Consider the following 15755-nt stretch of genomic DNA (forward strand, 5'->3'; position numbering starts at 1 on the left):
ATTAAACAAATGTGTAAACTATTTTTGCAACTTGCAAAGACTTTTAAGTGAATAGACATCATTTTAGTTAGGTGCAAATACATCTTTGGTTTTTGTTCGTGTAGCTCAGTATTGACTCTCTGATAGTCCATTGTGATATTATAAAATTTTAATGGGGTTTTGGTTGGTGGAATAAATCCTTGGAAAAATGAATTTAAACTAAATTTAATTTAATGCTATGAAATGGCTTTAGCTATTATGTTGGTGACCACCCAAGCAGGACTCCTGTTCTTAAATGTGAAAGGGGAGGATACAGATGTAATTACTGAGTAAGTCCACTAAGGGGAGCCATTTCCATAGGAAAGAGATAATAGATATGCACCGGAGATTGTGTTCAGGATCCAACATCAACTTTAGGATAAACTTTATGCAACAGGTCTTCAGATTACTAACAGCACGACGATTTTATAATAACCAGACACAACAGGTTCAAAAAGGCAACGCAAACACTTAGCTGCACTATTTAAAATAAAAATCCCAGGGAGAATAAAGAATATGTTTTTCCCTCTTTGCACTCTCTTCAAAAATATAGATGTTTATTGAGGGTTTGTTATGTGCTAAGTCTGATATAAGTATTGCAACATTTATCCTCATAATGGTCCAATAAAGTTTGAAATACTTAACATCATCCCCATTTCATAGTTGGTATACAGAAGCACAGAGCAGTAAGTGAACTGCCCAAGGTCACAGAGCTAGTAATAAGCAGGCAATCTAGCTCTAGAAAGGTCAGCCTTAAACTTCACTATGTTGCCTTTCAATAGGAGAGTCCATAAGCCCTAGCTGAATGAATGATGAATGAATGAAGGAGAAAGTGTGATAGCGAGACAATGAAGTAAGGTAGTCTAGGCAATTGTTCCAGTGATCAGGATCAGAAGTATTTTCACTTGAGACCAAGAGAGAAAAGTCAAAGTAGGAAAGTCGGTCCTCTGAACAGTTGCATGAACTAACAGTTGTATTATCACCGAAAGAAAAGAGATGAAGAGGAACTTGTTTTACATATATTTTAATATTGGAAACTTTGTCAAAAGTTCTTAAGGATAATGACTTGGGGAATAGAAGAAGAGGCATTGACCCAGATAAAGTGAACACAGGCATCAGAAGCACATTTTCAGTGAAAAACATGCTCTGTTGTACAAAATCGAATTTTATTATGGTTTCATTTCTCCATGTTTTATTAACATTTCCAAATTTGCTTCATCTTCTGGACTGTCTTTAACATTTTTTTCTCCTCTTTTTTATTTTTGTTTTTGCAGCTGTTTTCAAATACTCTGACTTTGCCATAGTTTCTTGGCCTCGATGATATGTGAACCCCAATTTGCCCGGTGTTAAAACAGGTCTTAACAGAGAAATCCAAAAGTTAGACAGCTAAGCCGGTTTTCCCTGACCTAAAATGATTTCAGTCACACTGTATTCAACACATGAAATATCAAAGATGAAAAATATAACTGAATCATTTATAGCCCAAAAGAGAGGGGAAAAATTCTATTAAAGACTCTTCTGAGAAAAAATATCTAACATGGAGACTAAGAAATATGCTCCATGGTCCTTGGAGGACCTCATGACCCATAGCTGTGTTCACTTTCAGATTATTTTCTTGGCTAAAGAAAACACACAGTAATCTAGAAAAATTGACTTACAGAGACTATCTGGTTTGCCAAGGGAAGTGAGAAAACCCTATTTTATTATCCTTGTGAGTCATCTCTTTTCCTTCGTTCTGTAAAAAGATGGTTATGAAACTCATCAAATATTACTTAGAAATAAAACCAATATTTGTGATTCATTTGTAAAGCAGAAATTAATTCACACATTTAAATGTAATTTTAACTTTAGAATGCTGTAAAAAAGACATTTGCCATTGAAGATGTGACTGTTTGCCGATATCAATTATTTGTCTAGACGCCTTTCTGGACCTTCTCATGTGCCTTATTTCAGTTCAGAATAAGACAGTTTCAGAATTCTAGTCAATTGCTTGGCCATCAGCCTGAATGGTGCAAGAAAAGGGATCTTTTTCTTTTTCTTTTTTTTTTTTTAAACCCCAGTTTGATCTGACCTCATGAAGGGCTTGCATAGCTAGAAGGAAATCTCAAGCCAATGGGAGCCTAGGAGAGTGGGGGGTGGGGTCAGAGCTCAGTCAGCTTTCAGAGAAGGTGGGGGTTCAACCACAGAGTGCCGAGACTAATAACTAGAGAACCCACATCTGTCAGTAAGTTCCAAAGGAACTGGGGGTCTAGGAGAATGAGAGAGCCACCCAGAGCAAGGTCTGTGCAACCACATGCACAAAACAGGGGTTGGAGAGCATAGGCAAGAGAAAAGGCTGTCTAAGAAGCTGCCTCTGATGGCCCTCGGGCCACTGCTTGTAGCGTTGTGTACTTGCCACATGTCCCACAGAGAGGTTAGATCCATTAAAGTTCACGATTGGTCTGAAACCACAAAGTAAAGAAAAAAAAACAAAAACGCCCACATCTGACTATGTTAATAAAAATGTCTTCCTGGTAAATGGCATTTTTAAGAAAAATTAAGATACTCTCTCTTAAGAGCTCAACCCTTGGTCTATAAATGGAGAGAAAGGGGCTGGGCGAGGGAGTAACTTGGGTTGTTTGACCTCACACATATATGCCTTCTCTTTCAAGACCCCCACAGTTTTCCCCTTCACCTTCCTTCCTTACCTTTCCCACTCTAACCATTTTGATGGAAGCTGATAGTGACTCAGAACCAGGGTATCCCAAGGCCCATGACTGGATAGGTATCTGGGAGAAGGGGTTGGAAGAATCTGTGTATAGAGGTTAGAACTATGCTTCTTTTTCACTGTTACACCCTGGGTGTATGATGGCTCCCATGAGTTTCTGTGGGCAAGTTCGAGAATCAATTTTATATATATATATGTATATGTATATGTGTGTATATATATATAGGCAGAAAATATCCCCGAACATATTTCCATTGGGAACTCAATAACTGGATATACAACCTGATACTGACCCATATTTTTTTTTCATTTGAACAGGATCTGAGCATTATTTTGCATCTTTATGGAGCCTCCTTTTCCAAGGAAAAGGATTAAGATGGATCTATTAGAAAGTATATTGACTTGGATCATCTGCTTGTCACACTAGGAACTTGAGGAAGATGCATGATGTGTGTGACAAGATACAACTGTTTACATGAGCACAGCAAACACTGTGCTTCCTTCTAAGTACCTTACGCACTTTAACTCATTTAATCCTCACAAAAGTCCCCTGAGATGGATAATACCCATTTACAGATGAGGACGCTGAGATAGCTAGTAAGTGCCAGGCTGGCTCTGAGGTCAGCTCTCTTAACCATGCTGAAAGCCCGTCTCTGAAAATGGAAGAGCATTTCATTTGTTTTTTTCCCCCTTCATTTTTACGTTAGAAGAATGGGATGAAATATTTTTCTAGCCCCAAACTTCCTGGAAAATTGGATATTCAATCTTTTAGACTCTCAAGGAAAGAGAAATTAGTTTTGCTTTGGGAGAAGTTTCTGGGTCTAATGGGTCATGTACTCTAGAGTGAAAAAACTAGATGAAAAGTGGGCTTGAGATGCAAATGACTTTGAAAGTAGGACAAGGTCTCTAAGACAAAATGAGGTCAGAGGGTGGGGGAGGAGGAGAAGAGGAATTAGAAAAGGGGTGCCTAGGAAAATGAGGCTGATCTGAGAGAAGTCGCCCAAGGAATAAGGATTCTCACCCTGGGAAGACTTGCATGGGAATATACACTTAGGCAAAGATCACCATTATGAAGGATGGAGATATTGCCGCTTTTGTGACTCTGAGTGAATCCTGCCTGCCAGTACTCACACACTCGTGTTGTATCTTCCTCCTGAATCCTTCTTGGGCCTGTGAGTTACTTTAAGCAGTAGAAGGATGCAGAGGTGCCACAGTGCCAGTTGTGGACCTTAGTTTTAAGATCTGATAGTTATGGTTGTGTGTTCTTGGGAGCCTCGAGCTGCCATATAATAAATCTGAATATCCCGCCGGAGAGACCACATGAAGAGGCCATGTGGAGAGGCTGCATGGAAAGGGAGAAGCCCTGAGATTACATGGAGGACACTAAAGATCCCAGCTGGCAGTGAGAATTCAGGCCACAAACCTATGACCCCAATCAAGTGGCTTAGTCTGCTCCCAATTGTTTGAACCATTCTAGCGAAAGCTCCAGAAGTATGAGAGACATACATGGGATAGGAAGAAGCCATTCCCCCTGTACCCTGCCTAAATTCCTGACTGCAGAATCATGAGAAATAATACAAAGGTTGGCAGTATAGGCCAGCCACTAAATTTTGAGTAGTATTTTTTTTACGGAAATTGATAACCTAAACAGGTGGTACTGTTTGCATGCCTAGGAGCAATAGAGAAATGGGGGCTTCCTCTGCTGCAGGCCTAGCCCTCTTTACTTGCTCCCAGCTCCATGGAACCTGGTGACAACTTTACTTCATCTGCATCCAACATCTCACCTAGCAGTAGTGTTGCCATGGAATTTGCATAAAGTCTTTCTCATTATACCATATAGGTACATCCCAACCCCACCCCTCCTACAATATTTTGGGATTTTCATAAACCCAAACAAGTAGAGAGGGTAGAGACTTGGACATCTGGTGGGGTAATGTGATGGTTAATTTTATGCGTCATCATGGCTGGGCCACAGTGCCCAGATATTTGATCAAAGAGCATTCTGGAGATTACTGTACAGTTGCTCTTTGGATGCGATTAACATTAAAATCAGTAGTCTTTGTAAAAAGCAGTTTACTCCCTATAATGTGGATGGGCCTTGTCCAACCAGTTGAAGAACTTTATAGAACAAAGACTGAGCTACCTAGAATAAGAAGACATCCTGGTAGCAAATGACCTTTAGGCTTGAACTACAACTCTTCCTTGAGTCTTTAGATTGGTAGTCAATCCTACTAGATTTTTGACTCACTAAACCTCCATAATTTTGTAAACCAATTCCTTGAAATCTCTATCTATCTATCTATCTATCTGTCTGTCTATCTATCTATCTATCTATCTATCTATCATTTATATATATACACACATACACACACACACATACATACGTACATATGTGTGTGTTTATGAACCTATTGGTTTTGTTTCTCTGGAGAACCCAGACCATTGTAGATGGCAAGGTTTGCTACTATATTCTTCATGTCGCTGAATAGAATAAGCTCAGGACTTTCTGAGCTGGAACAGTAGTGAATGACCCCTTGTTACGTGTATTAAAGCAATTATTAAATTGAGAATTTGGACCTTGGTGTTAGGCTTCTGGCTTTGCCCCTCTACGAACTTGGGAAAACCAATCAACCTTCCTGGGCCCCAGTTTCATTATGGCTATAGCTCTCAAAAATTTTTGTAATTTAAATATGGTTATTAGGATTAAAAAACAAACAATGGAGCCATTGTTACTGCAATAATGAGTGCTTAATCATGGACCAGGTGGGGACCATATAATAAGCTTTTTTAAAAAGCTTTAAAAAGTGGGCATATTTTTCACTTCCTACTTTCTGCAGTTTAAGTTGTGTGAGCTGAAAAGAGGCGGCTTCTTGGGGGTTAACATACTTAATCAATTACCCAGAGACATTAACTGGCACACCTGTTCACATTTACCTTTTTATTACTTGGTCTCAGAGCCAATAAAATTATAGTTTGTCCAATTCATTTTCATAATGCATTGATTACTTTTAATCATACACATTCTCCCAAGTGTCTGAGTGGACTGGGGAGGACGGCCATGTAAGTGTCAGGGTCCGTCACTTAAAATGAAATCCAAACAGATTCTCTTGGCCTGGTCTAGGAGGTGTGCCTTTTGGGTCTGGCCATTTGCTGTCTGGTTTTAGTGTGTGTTTGCCAGAACGACTGCAGGTTCATGAAAGCACAGTAGCATAAAGAAGGTGCCACAACAAGTGTCTCATGTCACTGAATGCCCACTGACCAGGGCTGACTCAGGATATTTTTACAACAAAACAGGTGTGACTCAGGGCCTACAAACAGAGCAGATCTTTGACGTGATAGGGACAAAGACCACGGAGGTGGAATGACTGCAGTTAACGCCTCTTAAGTGCTTTCTGACCCCTGAGAAGACCCTCTCTCTTTTGCTGCCTGAGACTTGGTCTCTGGAAAAATAGTGACGGTAGATTGGGTACTGCTCTTTGAAATTCTGGAACCACTGAGATTTAAGACTGGAAGGTGTGACCTTAGAGATGGTAGGCTAAGTGGGTTTTGAACTTAATTTTAGCTGTGGAGCCTTTCGTTTAAAAGAAATGTGGTGCAGAGGCGCGGTACGGAAAGCTGAGGGGAGACATTTCAGGTTCAAGAAGTCAAGACAGGGTATGAGGGCTCATACCTCTTAGGGCTGCTCCTCCAGTCCTCACAAAGACCCCGAGGGAGAGCCTCTGAGAACCAGCAATGTGGTCCAGTCTTTCTTCTTACATATGAGGACACTGAGGCCCCAGGATGTGAATGAAGGGTCTTCCCAAGAGCATCTGTGAGTGAGCGGAGCAGCCTGGGGTGTTTCTTCCGGAAGTTTCTCCCTTAAGTCATTCCCCATACTACTACACTTCTTTTACCCATAACTTGAAATAATAAAATGTTTTTTTCCTGCTATAAATCATGGTGGGCTGCTTCGCCTGATGTCCTGGAAGAAGTTCTGCTGTTACGTATACCTTCTTGGAGATGCTTCGCTGAAGTGGCAGAGCCCCATCCTAAGAGCTGGTGGCCCCATTTTCTAGTCCTGACCCCCTTGCTGTCTAGCTTCCCGATGATGGGGAAGTTGTTTTCTTTCACTAGGCCAAAGTCTCCTCATCTGGAAAAAGAGACTTGTAACATCTGGGATGCTAGTCACACACATCTGGGATGCCAGTCACATGAGCTTCCAAGCTTCTGGTGGCTACTGCAACAAATCGCCACAGACTTTGGTGGCTTGAAACAGCAAAAATGTATCCTCTCACAGTTGTGGAAGCCAGGAGACTGAAACTTGTTTTACTGGGCTAAAATCAAGGTGTTGTCAGGGCTGTTGCTCTCTCTGGAGAATCTGTTCCTTACTTCTTCCAGCTCCTGGAGGCTGCCACCAATCCTTGGCTGGTGGCCCCACGGCTCCAGTCTCTGCCTCTGTGGTCACATGGCCTACTTCTCTTCCATGTGTGTCAAATTTTCCTCTGTCTCCCTCTTGTAAAGATACTAGTGATTACAGTTAGGGTTCATCTAACAATCCAGGATTAACTCCTTATCTCAAAATCCTTAACTTAACCACATTTGCCATTCTAGATAGTATTTATGGGTTCTGGAGATTTTAGGACTTGATTATCTTGCAGGGCGATGATGTAGCCTACCACCCTAGTCAACCTTAAGGGCTTGTTGTGGTGCACAGGGGAGATAATACATACAAAAATGCTTTTCTAATCTTAAGTGAATGTGTTATATATCACTTTCTGAAGTAATGGCAAATATATTAAAGTATTTTTATTGTAATAATGGTAATATCTGCCTCAATAGCAGAAGGTATGTTAAAGGACTGCAACAGAATAAGATGTTAACAACAATAGAGATGTGAATTAAATTGGGGACAATCATTCATTGTACAAATATTGATTGAGCACCTACTGCATGCCAGGATTTTTCCAAGCACTTGAGGTCCATTAGTAAATAAAGTAGATAAAAATTCCTGGCTTTATGGAACTTATATTCTAACAGTGGAAGCTGGAGGGGGCAGAGAATAAACAATAGACATAGTAATGATAAATTTACATTTATGTAAATAATATAGTAAATTTATTGAGGACATTAGGAGATTAGACAGTGATTATTGTGGGGAATGCAGAGGCTGGAGGTTAGCAGTTGATAGTAGGCCTCATCAAATGGAGATATTATTTGGGCGGGTGTGCAGGAGGTAAGGGCGTGCACCCTGCAGGTGTCTGAAGGAAGAGGGGTCCAGGTTGACTATGGCTGTGAAAGGCCGAGGTAGATATTTGAATAAATTGTTAATAGAAATGAATCAGGTCTCAATTTTTTTTTTCAACACAGTTTCACTGTTTGTCTGTTTCAAGGCTTGTGAATAAAAATGCAAATGGAAGCCAGGCACATCAGTGAGGCAGGCCTGCGGCAGACAATTGGAAGTCATTTAGATGGCAGAGAATGCCTCACCCACCAGGACAGCCCCCCAGCACTCTAGCAGAATGAAACCAGTGAGTGGTCAATCTTTTAGAGGAGATGCTGGAAATCCAGAATTTTCATGTGAAAGCTCCAATTTGAAAATGTCAATGGCTGTCAAATTTTATAACATTCATATTCTGTTCTGTAAATATAATCTCTGCCTTTCTTGTTCTTTTTTATGTTCATCTTTTGATTGACTGAATCTTATTTAAAGATGGTCTTCCTTTCTTTATCTCATATAGGAGAAATTTTCTGAAGTTTTCAGTATTTAAGAGTGCCTGATGTTTACGTGAAGGAAATCAGGCCTTGGTTATTCATTGGTCTTCGCTCACCATTCTTTTCTTAATCTTTTGAAGATTGTAGACTTTCTTCTACCAGTCAGTTCTGCTTATTTTCTTCCTAGAATCACAAAAAATCTTTTCTTTATTTAGTTACTTATTTAAATAAAATTACACACATGTATAATGTTTAAAAACCAAATAATTATGCTTTATTTATAGTAAAATCATAGGACTTACTGATCCAATTTTTAAACATTGAGAGGTATGTATGGAAGGGGAAGTGGGAGAATATATGAGTGGTAAATGTCTTTCAAAGCCTGTTTAAAATTGAAATGTTTCAAGAAACAAAGCATAATGGTTCTAAAAAATAATTTTCATGGAAATTCATTTACTAAAATGGTGGGTCAAACTAAATATCTACAGGCCAGATTCAGCTCAGATGCCACCCCTTTTCAACTCCAGTTTATGGGACGTATTTATCGGACTTTAGAATGTCTGACCAGCCAAGGGTGGGTAACAGTTTCCTCAGGGTCAGCAAGAGGTGTACAGAGTGGGGAAATCCAATGTCTACACTCCATCCTTGAGGTGACCGGATGTCTATCTGCAGCGTGGTTTCCAGTTGCCTTCTCGTGAAGCTCTCGGTGATGTTGGGCCCACACCAACCACTCTCTCCTCAAATCTTTTTATACATAGATTCAATACTCTGTCTAGCCCTTGCTGTTTATTTCATAGCATGTTGTGAGAATTCGAAAGAAAGGAACACTTGAAAACTTTTGGGGATGCTTCTCGCATTGTTGGGTAGAGTTAACATACATGAAAATGTTGTGTAAATTGTAAAGCACTCTATCTGCTTTACAACTTATTGCCTAAATAAGTGCTATGTTAAGCCTAGAGGCCTAGAGACCAGTTGTAATCTGTGAAGACTGTACAACCCTGACTCCCTGAAGTTAGACATGCTAGGTGACTTGCTTCGATTAGTGAAATATGAATGGAAGTGACCTATGTGGCTTTTCAGAGAAGACCTTTAATTGATGGTGCTTCTCTCCAACCTCTTTTTCGTGCTTCGGCAAATGTGGAAACATATACGGGTGTGGAGGTGTGATGCCGAGGCATCATGTGGAGGACAGCTGCCCTGCAGAGTGGCCCTGACCACTAGGTATATTTCATGCCACCACGATTTGAGAATTTGTCTTCATAGATTAATCTTAGCTTATCCTGACTAATATATGTATATTATATAATATGCATATTATATATAATATATATGCTACATATTTTATATATATATATATACATATCTATTTGGCCATTGTACATATATTTAACAGGCCATTATATACTTAATAAGCTATTTAATAAGGCGTTACATATTAGACATATAGTATCTTATGAAATTTACTATTTATAAATGCATTATGCCATTATTTGACGAAAAGTCACACTACGCTATGGAAAAGCACAGGCTTTATAGTCAATCCTGGGTTTCACTCTTGGCTCCTTTGTTTGTTTGCCGAGTGACCTCCAAGACCTACTTTCTGCAATTTTGCAATGGTGAACAATGACTAGGACCAATTTCTTTTGGCTGAATGAAAATGAGAAACTGTGCAAGTCACCTATATATCACCTTCAGGTTTTCAGTGTGTGTAAAAAGTATGTATCCATTCAGGAGGGTAAGACAAACAAGGTGTTCAGGGCGCAAAATGTAAAGAAGTGCTTCCTATCAGACCCACGCCAGAGTGGACACATGCTTGTGTAAGTATCTGTCACTCCCTGTGAGAAGATCCTAAACTTCTTGCTGGCAGAGCTGTGTTGGCTTCATATTCCTCCAGGGCATCGTCCCTTGAATGTTATAATAACATGATTTTCATTTATAGATAGACAGACAAACCAGCACTTTTTCCCCCTGCAATCAGAGTGAGAACTGATACTTCAACGAAAATTCCATGGCTAGCCCTGGACCAGCAACTTCTTTAGAAATAAATGCAGCTCTTGCCTTTCAGTTTGTATTAGCTGCGATGCTTTGAAACAAAGGGAATCTTGGGAGTCAAGGGTCAAGCTGGGTTGTCAGGGGTGGTTGGTGGTGTCCTTTCGGTTCAGATCCACTGTGGTTGGCCAACTCCCAATCCACTTCAGAATGCTGTCAATGAAAAAGCTGGAGGCAATATTTATGCCAACCAGGCACGATTCCAAATTATTGGCTAAACTAGACTAAACTAGGACTCATGGAAAAAACTTGCCAGTGCCTTTTAATAGCTAAGTCAGTTGAGAGGTTTGGATGCAAAACTGTCAGTGTTCTAGACGTGGCACTTAGAAATACTCCAAATTTATCAGGTAACTTGCAACACAGATCACTGGTTTTGCTCCTTCTCTGTCTGTCCTTCTCCACTACTTCACCAATTCACTTGGCAAAAAAAGGGGAGAGAGAACACTCTATCTATTCATTTTGCCTTCTTTCACATGATCAAATGTTCACTAGAAAATGAACTTAGAAAAAGGGCCTGGTTTGGTTTACTTAGCTAATGTAGATGCTCGATGTTTCGAGCTTAACAATCCAACCAGTGTTATGGATTCTCTATACCAAGATTATTACCATCTAGATAAATAGGCAAATATCATTCCATTTCATAGACACAGATGTTCCTGCTGTCATGTGATATGTGCATTCCAAAGAATGTTGAGTTCTGCAAAACTGAGCAAATTAAAGAACAGGGCTTATTTTTGACTTTGCACCTTTGTAACCAGACAACACAGTCATCAGAAAAATATGAACACATTTTAAAAGACATTAAGTTTTTAAAAAATAAAGAAACACCACTAACATATAGGACTTTACCTTTATAAGCTTGATTAAGGGGATCTAATTCAAGGAGGGCCTGCTAAGTTCTGAAGACAAGGGACAGTGCACAAAGTTTGAAGACAACTGAGAAATATGCCTTTGCTATACATAGCACATGGCTGTACTAAGCAAAGAGGAAGGATGTAGAGCGAGTTGGCATCTTGTACAGTATTGTATTCCTTCATGCTTTGCAGCTTTCAGCTGTTATGTACTTGCACTGAGCTGTGTACCACTTGAAAACATGGGGACAAATCACGTATGAATCCATGTAACTCCTACTTATATTTTTCTATTATTTATTAATTATGTATGAAATAGTTTATGTTCTAAAAATATGCATTATGGCAGAACTGACTGGATTATGTTTATATTCAGGCATGAACTGTTATGATTGAGATCAAGGGAGTTTTCAAGGAGCACGAGCAAGTTGAATATCAACCAAAAAGGCTCATATGGTCTCTATTCAACTTTTTCCACATAATTTTCTCTTCTCTTATCCAGAAGGGAAACTTACACCATCTTTTTGTACTGACATATATATAGTATTATTTCATAAAAGAAACTTCTTTCTTTTTTTAAAGCATTAAATTTATAAACAAATGAATTAAAATAGTTTAAATAAGGTTAGTGAAAATTCTCAGAGTAAATGGATCCAGATTCGGATAAGGGAAGGAGGTTTGGCTTCCTGGTTTCTCTTATTTTAGTCACCATTGGTAGGAAAAATTGTTATCCTAAAGGCATCTAGATATTTTAGGAAAAACAAAACCATAAGATTTTTTTTAAGCTATTTTGATTCTTGGCAAAATCCCATATATGTTTGCTGTTTTTGGTTTAGTTTTTGCTGAACATTTTGTCCATTAACCTCAAAACTGAAGTGTAGTTCAAGGGAGAGTTAATCTGCGCAATATGTTTTTCATTATTTGTATATAACTCAGCAGAATGGTGTTTGGTTGGAGTTATTTATTTATTTTTTCATCTCTTTAATTTTCATTGAACCTCATGAATTTTTTCCCATTTCCTTTCTTTGACTTTCATGTAATTAATGTCTTTTTCATGAACAATAAAATATTTGCATTTTGAGAGGCTCAAATTTTGTCGGAACATCGATATTCCCAAAGTGGGACAAGATTAATTCCCCATAAGAAATGCTAGGGTTTCTTATAAGCCGAAGGTGGGGATTTAGAAATATTTTACTACTTCTCTTATTTTTTGACTCACCTTTTTGTTGCTAACATGGTTGCTTCGGTTTTGTGAATAATGGCTTTAGACACAAGAACAACAACAAAAACAAGATCCCATTCTTATCAAGCCCCTCTTTCCTGTACAAACATGGAAACTCAATCTCTAGTCATTGCTTTGAAAAAAGAGTAGCTCTAAAGTAACATATCTAAGAAATCTGCAGTATTTTCATGAGCTAAAAAAGTAAAAGGAGTATTTACGATCTGTCAACTTTGAGATAGTATTAAGGTCTGTTGGGGAGTTTAACTTATTTTCCCTCCTTAATTCTTCCAAACGTCTTCTTTTATCTAGTTCTTTCATCATTCTGCCTTCTTAAGTGAATTTATTCAGCTTTTTCAGATTTTGCAACTTTGACGAGTGTCAGAGAGTGCTTTGCTCCCAGACTGCTGGATTGGAGAGCTGGCCTCAGCAGGAATCCATGGGAGGACAGCTGGTATCCGAGCCCAGAGACTGAGAAGAGTCTATGCTTTGTAGTGGGTCCCAGGCTCCTGCTAACAGCCTTCATTTGCAGAAGGCAGGACTCTGGAGCTTGTTATTGGACATCAGATGTCTCCAAAAACTTCTGCAGGAGCGTACAGGATGTTGGTGAATTCAGGTGGGAACTGGGAACTGAGATCCTAGGGTGAGGGCGGGGTGGCACCCAAGAGGGAAAACAATGGGGATGTAATGGTGTTTATTCTTTGTTTAAAATGATCCAACTGTGCTGTTGGAAAACAGGTCCATTTTTTCCCCACCCATGAAAAACATTTTCTCTGCATAACACCTACTCTCACAAGCTAAAATCTTGAATCATTACTGGTTTTATTTACATGTCCTTTCTAACTTTAATTTATGATATGATTTGCTTGGGTTTAAACTGTATTTCCTTCAGCCCTCAGCAACGCAGATTACTTCAACTAAATAAAATTAATAACTTGTTTAGTTTCCAGATTCACTGCCTGGTATAGGTTGGAAAGTCAGGAGAAACAGAAGGAATGCAATTATATAAAACCAAATTCAAGAATATGGTTTAATATTTTTAAAATAATAACTTTAGTGAGATATATTTTACATACCATAACAATTCAGTAGTTTTTAGTATATTCGCAAAGGTGTGCAAGCATCACTACTATTTAATTTCAGAACATTTTCATCACCCCAAAAAGAATCTGGTACACTTTAGCATTCACTGTCTATTCACCTCTCCCTGTAGATCCTGTCAACCACTAATCTATTTTTTTCTCTTTGAATTTGCCTATTATATGTATATTAAATAAAGTTGTACAATATGTAGTCTTTTGTGACCGGCATCTTTCATTTAATATAGCATTTTCAAGGTTCATCCATGTTGTAGCATGAATCAGTACTTCAATCCTTTTTTTATTACTAAATTATATTCCATTGTGTGTGTGTGCTTGTATGTATTTGTATGTACATATAGATCATATTTTATTTATCTATCAGTTAATGGCTATTTTGAGACATTTTTGGCTATATGAATAATGCTATTATAAACATTCATGTACAAATTCTTGTGTGAACAAATATTTTTAGTTTTCTTGGGTATATGCCTAGGAGTGGAATTGCTGCATCATGAGATAACTCAATGTTATTCTTTCGAGAAACTGTTTGATTGTTTTTCAAAGTAGCTGCACCATTTTGTATTCCTATAAGCAGTGTATGAAGGTTCTAATCTCTCTACATCCTCGCGAACATTTGTTATTATCTTTCTTTTTTATTTTATCCATTCTAGTGGGTGTGAACTGGTATCTCATTGTAATTTTGATTAGAATTTTCCTAATTGCTAATGATGTTAAGCATCTTTACATGTATTGTTGACTATTTGTATATCTTCTTTGGAGAAATGTCTTTTCAGACCTCTTATCTACTTTTAAATTGAGTTTGTATTTTTATTGTTGAGTTGTAAGAGGTCTTTAAATATTTTTGATACAAGTCTCTTACACATGATTTATAAATATTTTCTCCTATCCTGTGGAATGTCTTTTTTGCTTTCCTAGTGGTTTCCTTTAAAGTATAAAATTTCTAATTTTGATCAAGTCTAATTTATCTATTTTTGCTTCTGCTATTTGTGCTTTTGGTGTCTTAAGAAACCATTGCTTAATCTGAGGTTATGAATATTTACTCTTGAATTTTCTTCTAAAAGTTTATAGTTTTAGCTCTTATATTTGGGTCTTTGATCTATTTTGTGTTACTTTTTGTATATGTATATAATACACCCATGGTTTTCAATATTAAATCTGAGGTCTATGGCAGTCAAAGCTATACTACTAAGCTGTTGTTTGCTTTTTCCATTGTCATTCTCTTAGAGTGTACAGTGGAGTTTTCTAGAAGCCAAATGATGTGTGATAATGTCATTGCTCTGAGAGCTAATAGAATGTGTTTTAGAATTTTTTTCTTTTAATATAGAATATGGTAAATATCAAAAGAAATAAGTCTTGTGAACAAAAGTTCTTTCCAGTCTTCTGTTACTTTTTAATTGTAAAGGGATTTTGAGACCAAAACATTTGAGAACTCTTATAAATGGAAACCCTTAGATAACAATACCAATGTATTTTAAAACATCTTCTATATACCAAATATTGTGCTAAGTGCTTTCCTTAAATCATGTCACTGAAACCTGATGTTGAGCCATTGTTATATCTCATTTTAGTGATGAGGAAACTGATCCTGAGAGTGGTTAAGTAAATTGTTGAGGGTCACATGGCTGGGAATTAGTAGAAGTAGGACCTGTACTCATTGGATTTTGTTTCCTGAGCTCTCTCATAAGATTCTTTAGCCTTGGAGATTCAATGGATATTTAATTGCACAGTGAACCCCTGGTATGGGATCTAAGGAGCTGAAAGTCTGAGGTATGTACTGAGCACACTTTTAGATGCCAATTTTGGATTATGAATCTCTAGTTGATTGAAACAAAAAACTGAGGCCAGGATTATGCCCATAATATTCCAGAGATCTTGCCTCGACACTCCCAGCTCTTTCAAAGACGGGTTTCTTGGCTGTCCTCTGTCTCTACCTTGTTAGATTTATGAGCTCTTGACTGCAACAGAGGAGTATGGGCCAGCAGTTTAAGCCCTGGTGTGGGGGCTGATTATTCATGAGCTTCCAAGTGAAACTTGGGCAAGAGAGTAAGACAGCCAGGAAGGTTATGTATGGGCAGGGCTGTGCTTCAGCATGTAGGCTTGTTTTGGTGCCAATGTCT

General features: G+C 38.3%; 1 long non-coding RNA gene across 2 annotated transcripts in view; it reads left to right on the forward strand.

Moving 5' to 3' along the window:
• Positions 1-12540: 12540 nt before the first annotated feature.
• LOC107502871 overlaps positions 12541-15755 on the forward strand; it is a 35881-nt gene continuing 32666 nt past the window's right edge. For both annotated transcript variants that reach the window (XR_001595096.2, XR_004950057.1), the window contains exon 1: positions 12541-13151. This is a non-coding gene — a long non-coding RNA (uncharacterized LOC107502871). The remainder of the gene's footprint in view (positions 13152-15755) is intronic.

Source organism: Rousettus aegyptiacus, unplaced genomic scaffold (assembly GCF_014176215.1).
Source record: "Rousettus aegyptiacus isolate mRouAeg1 unplaced genomic scaffold, mRouAeg1.p scaffold_m13_p_3, whole genome shotgun sequence".
NCBI lineage: Eukaryota > Metazoa > Chordata > Mammalia > Chiroptera > Pteropodidae > Rousettus > Rousettus aegyptiacus.